This window comes from Vipera berus (genome assembly GCF_964194415.1).
Source record: "Vipera berus genome assembly, chromosome: 2".
In the NCBI taxonomy this organism is placed as follows: Eukaryota; Metazoa; Chordata; class Lepidosauria; order Squamata; family Viperidae; genus Vipera; species Vipera berus.
The window spans coordinates 140,879,714-140,889,438 of NC_138203.1; the positions used below are offsets into that span (position 1 = coordinate 140,879,714).

General features: G+C 39.5%; 1 protein-coding gene across 2 annotated transcripts in view; it reads right to left on the bottom strand.

Moving 5' to 3' along the window:
• CSAD (cysteine sulfinic acid decarboxylase) overlaps window positions 1-9,673 on the bottom strand; it is a 51,647-nt gene extending 41,974 nt beyond the window's left edge. Inside the window, exon 1 of one of the 2 annotated variants that reach the window (XM_081317256.1) lies at window positions 9,643-9,673. The gene's annotated coding sequence lies outside the window, so the exon portion shown is untranslated. Of the gene's footprint in view, window positions 1-2,671; window positions 2,737-9,642 lie in introns of those variants that run through there. The other variant, XM_081317254.1, reaches the window with a different exon arrangement.
• Between the last annotated feature and the right edge of the window lie 52 nt (window positions 9,674-9,725).

The following is a 9,725-nucleotide window of genomic DNA, read 5'->3' on the forward strand; positions in this document are numbered from 1 at the left end:
AAACCCTTCTATGCAATCAGTTTTGTGAGTCAAGGCACAGCCTGTCCTCAGCTTTATTGACTTCAAAGCTATAAAAGGACTTATTTTTCATGGTTACCATTACCATCCAACTGGTCAAACTTGATAGCAAATATCAAACTTGATAGCAAATCTTTTCTCTCAGAAGACTTTCTCCATGTCTGACTCAAAATGCTATCTACCAGCCCTTGAATACTAGTGTCTCTGCGAAAAAATAATGTTCCATTGCTGATCTCCATCCCTATCCACAGGGGCAGTATGGCCAACTGGTGATGCTCTTATCTGTAGTTTGGTCTAGTGCAGGGGTAGGCAACCTTGGCTCTTTTATGACTCGTGGACTTCAACTCCCAGAATTCCTGAGCCAGCCAAGCTGAGGGGAAAGGGAGAGGTTTCCAAGCCAAGCCATGCTGGCTCAGGAATTCTGGGAACTGAAGTCCACGAGTCATAAAAGAGCCAAGGTTGCCTACCCCTGGTCTAGTGGTTAAGGCACCAGCAGGAGCAGAAAGCAGATCATGAGTTCAGATCTCACCTTAGTCATGAAAACCAGCTGGGTGATTTTGAACCAGTCATTCCCTCTCAGCCCAACCCAGGGGAGAGGGTTGTTGTTGTGGGGAAAATAGGAGTATGAGGGAATATTAGGTATATTTGCCAGCTTGAGTTATTTGTAAAAATAATAAAGGCCAGACACAAACAAACAAAATGGAGAGCATTCTGAGGAAAGAAATTGGTGGAGTCTCTTGGCTTTGTTTCTCTCCCCTTCCTCCAAATATCACCAAGTGGCAAGAAAACTTCAAAAAGGAGATAATTCCCCATTCACTGACAATTACTAAATGGAAGGCCGGCACTATGAAGAAGAGTCTCACCTGCTCCCCTCCCACTAGTTCTTAGCTAATAACGTGCCAGGTGCTGGTTAGGCTGATGCTGATCCCTCTTTCTAAGGCAGGCTTCTGATCTGGAGTCTGGCTCAGCCACTGGGCAAGAGTCACCCACGTGAGATGGGCAGCTATACAAACTGAGTAAATAAATATCAATAAATGAATAGTTTGAAGGATCCCAGCTGTGTCAAAGTAGGTCTGATCCAATGACTGGTGAAGCACATCAGCTGATACCCACAGTAAAACTGCTGCCACTTTTTGCCCATTGAAAAGAAAAATGCTACTTGAACCCAGAAAGAGTTGAAGAGAGAAGGTTAAGCTGATTTAACAGCAGTTTAATCCATGTTTATTTTGATAACTTCCTCTTGCACATCAAAATAAAGAAAGTTTTGTCAGGTTCTTCCCCACCACTGAGGCTTTTAGCAGTTTTGAACAAAAAAGCAAAATTATGGAAAAATACTGATGTCTCAGGAAAACATCTAGTATTAAATGCTGCTCATTTAATATAATCAAATATTTGGCCAGGGAACATTATAAGCAATGAATAAATGGTGATAAAAGAAAAGAGACTATCAAGCTGGTGCATTTGCCCTGTTTTCCAGGCCAAGGGTTCCCATATTGGGAGGCATGTGCTGCAGGAGGTCATAAAGAAATTTAGGAGATCATGATGAAATCTGAAGAGGCAGATTAGAACAATAGCTTTTTGATGGGAAGGTGTGCAAAATCAGACAGTGGAAAAACCATGGTATTGTATAAACATCTAGCTTCTAAAATGGGAAGCCTTTGATAAAATTGATCATGGTATATACATAAATGTACATGCATACATAAAATGTTATAATGGTCTTTGGCCAGCATTCAAAGAAAAAGGAAGCAAATTGTTAGAAGAAATTCATTAAGAGAATTATCGCAGTACAATAAAACAATAAACAATATCTAAATCAGAGCTTTGTGGCATGACAAAGATATTTTGCTATCTGAAATGTAAGAGATTAACATCCCTTAGAAGATAAGGTATTTGGGAATAATTGGAGATTAAAAAAAATTTCTTGGAATGTTGTACCGGTAATTATAATAGTGTAAAAAGACGTGTATTTCTTTCTCTATCTCCCTAAAGCCACAAAGGCTCTAAGGTCTCTGCAGATTTTTAAAAAATAATAAAATATATTCCACTATGAGTGCAGATGGATAAAGCATTAAAACAGGGTGCAGGGCCATCTATATTTACTCAGAGTTCAATTGTGCAAATATTTTGCAATAGATGGTTTATGATAGTCTACTTACTATTTGGCAATAAACTTCATTAGCGATGCTATTCTGATGTTTGATATTGCCAATTTGTTCCTTAACTGTTCATTTGATTTGCACAAATATATGTGACTGAATGTTATCTATTCAGGAGAAGGGCCAACGCTACAGAACGTAAGTTTGATATCAGTGAGACTGGTAGCTGTCCATCAACAGCAATGGTAATAAGTCTGTCTGTAAAATTCATCATAATTCTGAGCCATAAGATTGGAATCCTAATCCAGGCGCTGACTTTAACACTTGGAACATCAGCTTCAAGCCTCAGGATACATTAAGGACCCATCAGGTTGCTTTATACCTATAGTATATAAAACAAAGGGAGGAGAATGGCATCATCTGCATAAAATAAGATTGGAAGATGTCCATCAGCTAATTTGAGCCTATTAATGCCAACTCTTTGAAGACTTTTAATTAGGAAGTTAATTAGATAGCTAAAAAAATAGTAAGAGTATAATAAATTCTTGCTTTACCCTCTCAGATGCCTGAACACAATCAGAAAGATCCTTTGCCAAGTCACATCTTACCCCAAGGCCAATTTTTTCCTGTAGGTGATAAATTAATAATAAGATTAATTTATCTATAGATAACCTAGACCAGTCCAGATGTCATTATTAACTGGACATTATCAACTGTACTTTGAAATCAATAAAAGCTGCAAATAAAGTCAGATCACGGTGATCTGGATATTTATCCACCAAATGTAACTCTAGGCAGTGGTCTCTGGAGGGCTGTCCTGTTGGAACTTCATTTGCTCAATATCAGTTACTCCCCCATTTACCATCCTGGTATGAAATTTAATCCAATAGACAAAACCTGGTGTAATGTTTGCTAATGATGTTCAAAAGGCTGATTGACCCATAGTTGGCTGGGTTATCCCTGCCACTCTTTTAAAATAGGAGAGCACTCATTGCTACTCCCCACCCCTCAGTTATTTGAAACCTTAGCTATAGGATTAATATATGAGAAGATTGAGGCCAGCACTGGACCTCACCAGTTAAGAGTTTTGGACTTGAAAGACTTCCGGATGGCAAGGCGTCGCCGGAGGCAGCCATTCTTGGGCTGTCTGCCCTGCGGCTTCATAGAGCCGCCGAAAACAGTGCCGATCAGCTGTTTCGGTGGCTCAGAAGCCCCCTCCTTGGGAGAAGAGGAGGGGGTGAGCGCCCAGGTAGGGGTAGAGCTCTCCGGGGCCGCCAGAACTTAAAGTTTTGGCGGCTGAAGGATTGAGCCCCCCCGAAGCCTGGGTATGCTCCGGACTGCGAGGCGCTTCTGCTCCGGGCTTTTTGGAGCAGAACAGGGCGTCTGCAACCATCCCTGCTAGCAAGAAAGAACTTTGGAGAACTAGGATGCAGGCAGAGCGATACAGGAGATTCAGGTGAAAGTGGACTTTTGATCTTTAACTCAATGGATTTTGCTGAGCTTGAAAGTGAAAGTGCGTAGTAGACAATAGTGGGTGAAAATGGCGGCTACATCTTTTAAAGTTTCTAGAAGTGCCGGGGCTTCTCCGGTGCAGCAGTCTTTGTTGCAAGCTTTATTGCCCCCTGCACCCGTACCTGCACCAGCCCTTACAGTTAAAGATTTGCAGAATGTGATGCAAGAGATTATGGAAAAGCAATTGCAACAATTAGCTGAGATAATGGATGAAAAGCTGGATGAGAAGTTAACAGAAAAACTAGCTGAGGTTATGGATGAAAAGATTACAGAGAAACTAACAGAAATAAGGGCAGACATCTTATCTGCATTTCAAGGCATGGCTATATGTATTGAGCGTTTGGACGAAAGAGTGGAAGATCTCAGTCAAAATAATACTAGATTAGAAGTAAAAATGACAGAAACCGAAAATGTGGTGGAGAAAATTGATTGTGATCTGACCTTGGTACAGTATCATCAGATGGAGTTTGCCGTGAGAATCAGAGGCTTAAAAGAAGATCCTAAAGAAAATTTGAAGAAAATAGTTTCTGAGGCTCTGGAAGGGGTGCTGGGGCGACCAGCAGATGAAATAATGGAAGATATAGATAAAATTTTCCGTGTTAATTCGTGGATTGCAAGACAAAGGAAATTACCCAGAGATGTGGTGGTTTATTTTACAAAGAGAGCGATTAGAAATGAGGTTATTCAAGCCTCCTACAATACTGAATTTGCAATTGCTGAGCAAGAAGTCTTGATTTTAAAAGAGATCCCTCCAAGAATTTTAAGTAGAAGGAAGGAATTTGCTTTTTTGGCACAAGAATTAAGACGATGTGATATCAAGTTCAGATGGGAGATACCAGTGGGTATGGTGGTGACCTATGAAGGTATGAGGCATCGTCTTACTACGGTGATTCAGGCACGTGATTTTTATAGTAATGTTTTAAAAGCAGTCCCCATACCACTTTTGGAATCTACAAAGAAGAAAGGTGACAGAGTGTCTCAACGACACAGAGAGAATTTACAAGGTGCTGAAGGAACAATGCAGACAGATGAGAAAGTTACAGGAGTGGATCAAATTTCAGTATCATTGGAGGAGGCCAGAAATTGGAGGAGGCGTGCTGCTTCTAGACGAATGAGACGAGCCTGAAGATTTAGCTGTAGAACTGAAGGAGATAATAATGTAATAAGGATCATAAAAGGCGGTTTTAGAAGAGTAAACGGGAATTGAAATTGTTAAAAGGGTTAAATATTTGGGGATATATTTTTCACCCTCTAATGTAGTTATATAAAATAATTATGTTTTGTAATATTTTATGTTGCTTTAATTTTAAAATAATTATGAAAACTTAATTGGGAAGAATTGTAGTAGTGCTTACTGAAATTTTGAAGGTCATGATTTGTTATTTGGTTGGTATGTATATCTATTGTGTGATAAGAAGGTGGATAATGTGTTTAAGGTATATATTTTAAGACATGCTCTGTTGCAAGTTTGGGAAACAGTATAGATGCAAGTTAACTTGTAAGCTACTTTTATGGGCAATAATGAAACACGTAATAGAAAATATAAAAATGATGTGATTACATATAAGAAAATTTTAAGTTTGGAAAGGAATGTATGGTACTTGAAGCTGTATAATATCTTAAGAGAAGGAAAGATTGTATAAACTTGGTTTTAGTATGGAAAATTATAGACCAGGTGGAAAGAAGGTTAGAAAATTGTTTTTTTAATGATTGATGTAAATTTGTTTTGTCTGTAATTGTTCTTATTGGGTATTTTTATTGACACTACTGTTATGGATATCAAGCGGATGTTGAATTTAATTACGGCAGTAAGACTTTTAGTAGGGCAATATTGGAAGAAGGAAGAACTGCCGATTATAGAAGAATGGACTGTAAAAATTCCCAACTTGGAGGATATGGCAAAGATTTTAGTGTACTTGAAAGACTATTTGCAACAGAGAAATACTGTGGAGTAAATATGGGACTAAAAAGTATTATCCAGCATTCGAATAATTATTGATGTGATATTTATACTGTTTGGAGTTAATCTATAAGAGTTAAAGTGTGATAGTTTTAATAGTTTATGATTGTTTGCATAAGGTAGATTATGATTGTTTGTATTCTTATACCCTGTACTTAGCTCTGGGAAGTCGGGGAGGGGGAAGGGGGAAGGGAGGGAGGGGTTGGGGAGGGTTGGGGAGTGGGAAGGGGGTGGGGTGGGGTTGTGTTTTGTTTGTTAAAAATAAAATGTATTGTAAAACTTTTTAATAAAAAAAAGAGTTTTGGATTTGATTAACTTGGGTGGAATGTACTCACTGGGGGGGGAGGGGAGGGGGCTTTATTTCACTTAAGTTGGTTAATAATCCTTTTTAGCCCATGGCATGTGACTGGAGCCACTGAGGCAATGAGGATAAAGACACGCGCATCACATATTCCTCCTTACAAAAGTCTGGCACCTACCTATAAGAGCACAATGTACAGTACATCAAATATTTTATTATCTTGATATTGATCTAAATAGGACCCAAACAAATAAAGAATCAGAGTACATGTAGTCCTTGACTTACACCCTTTCATTTGGTAACCATTCAAATTTACAACAGCACTGGAAAAACTGACTTCTGACCTTTTTTTCACACTTACGACTGTTGCAGCAGCCCCATGGTCACATGATCAAAATTTAAACTGGCATGTATTGATGATGGTTGCAGTGTCTCAGGCTCATGTGATCCCCTTTTACGACCTTCCAATAAGCAAAGTCAATGGGAAAGCCAGATTCACTTAACAACTGTGTTACTAACTTAATAACTGCAATATTCACTTAACAGTTGTGGCAAGAAAGGTCATAAAATGGAGCAAAACTCACTTAACTCTTGCTTGGTTATGGAAACTTTGGGCTCAGTTGTGGCTGTAAATGGAGGACTACTTGTATCCCTTTTCTTCTTCCGAAATTATTGGGATATCCTACCTTCAAGAATCAAGAGTCATTCCATCTGACTGTGTAGAAACCTATCCACCACTTGGCAGTTTAAACAAGATTTAATTTGATTCCTGATTGGGCCCTGAATAAATTTATAAGTGAAAGTTAAAAGGAGGTGATTACCTTCAGATCTGGGAACTATGCCAAGTACTTAAGGCATGGAGCCAATCTCTAGAAATTATTAAATGCTCACAATATATCATCTATGATCTGACCAAAATGTGCACCGCCCAGGAAAATCACTTGTAAATGGAATCATTTTGCATTTGTAAGTTAAGCCTATTTAAAATATGTGCCAGCTTTAACCCAGCTAAATTCCATTTTGTACCCTTGAAGGATACGGATATAAATTGTGGTTCGATAATTTATTCAGCAGGACAAGCATTAAAGTGCATTACATTGATTTTCAACATTGCAACCAATTTTTGCATTAAAATCCCCATTAATTAAGATATATTCACAAGGGAATTTATTCAGGCAAAGAGCAAGAAAAGACTGAGGCAGTTTTCAAGTTTGGTTGATTTGGGAGGGAAGAGGATTAAAAACTGGTGCACAGTCAGCAGAATTGGTCAAAAATTAACAAGGCAGATATGGTATTCTCAAACTGGTCATTTCACAATTTCAACCACAATTTGGAAGCTATAAATAGACCAAGTCTTCCTTTTGACCTGACACCTCTGAGGATAGCCTTACAGAGAGAAAAATATTTGGGGATTGAAAATTCCCTTAGGATCCATGTCCAGAAAATTATATCAAATTGGAACAAAAATCCCAGGAAATCTGAACCTGCTTGCTTTGAAGCTCAACCAGCAATGTTTCATGACAGCGTGGTAAGATTATTGGTAAAGATTAATTGTCAATTTACTAAATCCCTCTGGGTACTATTTTCCACTGACTGACCAGGAGAAACAGCACATGGGTTGGAAAAAAGAACAAAGAAGAATGCCATGTCCCATGTTGTTGAAAAGAGACAATAGCATCTTGTACTTAAGATTATTCAAAATCAAGGTATATTTTGAGGAAGGAGCAAAGAAGATCAAACTGAGGATCAGGATCGGAGAGTTATCTATGCTAGTAACTTCTTTGGGGGAAAAATAGGTTGCAAAGAAGAGTGGCAAGGAAAAGATGGAACAACCATTGAGTGAACAGAGTCAGGTCCATTCAAGCAGGAGCTAGTGAGGACAGACCACATCCAGTAAGTGTTGGATGGGTTGGGGTCCAGTCCTTTGCTTTGAGGAGTGCCACAAGTCTCAACTCTCTTTCTGCTACATAATATCCACATCAAACCACTGGGTGAAGTCATTAGTAGCTGAGGATATTGAGTTACACATCCCTGCCCCATGCTGTCTGAGTGATGTCACAGAGATTCCTCCACAGTACCTGGAGGTATGAAGGTCTAGAAAGGGAAGAACAGGCTTTAATTTGCAAAATGCCTGCACGTTTTAGGGCTTCTCACATCTAGACATTTTCTGTTGTTAACTCTGGATGGGATAACACTCCCAACCACAGAGTTAGTACACAAGCAGGAGATCCTCTTGGAGTCACAGCTCCTCGAGGAGCAGATGCGAGCTGTGACCAGGACAGCCTTTGACCAAAACTATCTCCATACCAACTGCATCCATTCCTAGATTAGGAATCACTTGCTCAAGGTCATTCACACCCTACTGATTTCCCACCTGCACAATTACAATGTACTCCATTTGAGACTACCCTTGAAGAACATTCAGAAGCTGATCCAAAATGCAGCAGCAGCGTGTATAATTCTAAGTGCACCACATCATGCCCATATAACTATGTTAACTGCACTGAATCCCAGTTGGTTTTCAGGTGCAATTCAAGATGCTGATGGTCACCCATCAAGTGGGAGCCCGATTACTTATGGGACTATTTTCCCTCAGTGGTGTATTCCCATCCCTACCAGATCCAGAAGAGTGAAATGCTCTGTGCTTTCTTGGTTAAGGGTATCACTTGATAAGATCTAGGAAGTGTGCCTTCTCCGTCATGGTGCCTACCTTATGAAAAGCTACCCTCTGGGACTTGGATAACTCTGTTGACCTTCTGGAAGACTTTGAAAACCGGGCTTTTTCTCCAGGTACTGGAGCTGGCATGTTAGTAGAGCCTGGAATATGCATGTTTATTTAAGGGTCCTTGACTAGAGGCTTATTTAAAAAACTGGCTCTCTTAATAAGGATAATGCAAACCCTGTTCTTGTTTAAAAATGGCAACATTTAAAAAACTTTTCACCAATCAAAACCACTATGCTTCTTTTGTTCAGATATTTGAAGATGTGCACTGTTTATAAAGTTCTAAAATTGGTTAGCTAGTGATCTGATTAGACAAATTTTATAAGATCTTGAAATTGATTCAGCTATATTACGTGGATACTGTGAAATAACTTCCACGTTATTTTTATATACTTAATAAAAAATTAAAAGGACTACAGGAAATGGCATACGTGCTTTTGTGTCTTTTAATTTGAGCATTTTGTTAAAAGGAAGGATTGATTTGAATGAGAATTAGGAGGAAGAATGTATTTTTTCTTTTTCCAAAAATAATGAACTTTTTTCTTAAAAAAAACACGATTAAAGACAATACAAATTAAACCCAGAAAGGAAAAGGAAAACACACAGAGAGAGAATAGAAGAGTATTCAAGGAAGAGTATTTTTAAAAAGCAAGGAATACTAAAAAGTCTGGAAATCCTTGATCTAGGTCAGGGGTAGGCAACCTCGGCTCTTTTATGACTCATGGACTTCAACTCCCAGAATTCCTGAGCCAGCCGAGCTGGCTCAGGAATTCTGGGAGTTGAAGTCCATGAGTCATGAAAGAGCCGAGGTTGCCTACCCCTGATCTAGGTTGTACCGTAATAGTACTGTATCCCAAAAGAAAAGAAGGAGTTTCCTAGTCAAAAACTTTTTTTTTTGCGGCAGCTGTCCCTGATTGGGTGGGACTACAACTCCCATCATCCAAGCTACACGAAGGCCACCCCCCCCCAACCTCCTTTCTCTTTCTCCGGCGGCGGCAGCGGGAGGGGGGAAAACCCCGCGCAGACCTACCAGGAAGTTGTCAGGCAGGCGCGCGCGAGCGCGTGCGCAAAGCCACCGGAAACCCCGCAAGAGCGTGTACCGGGTTCCGACAT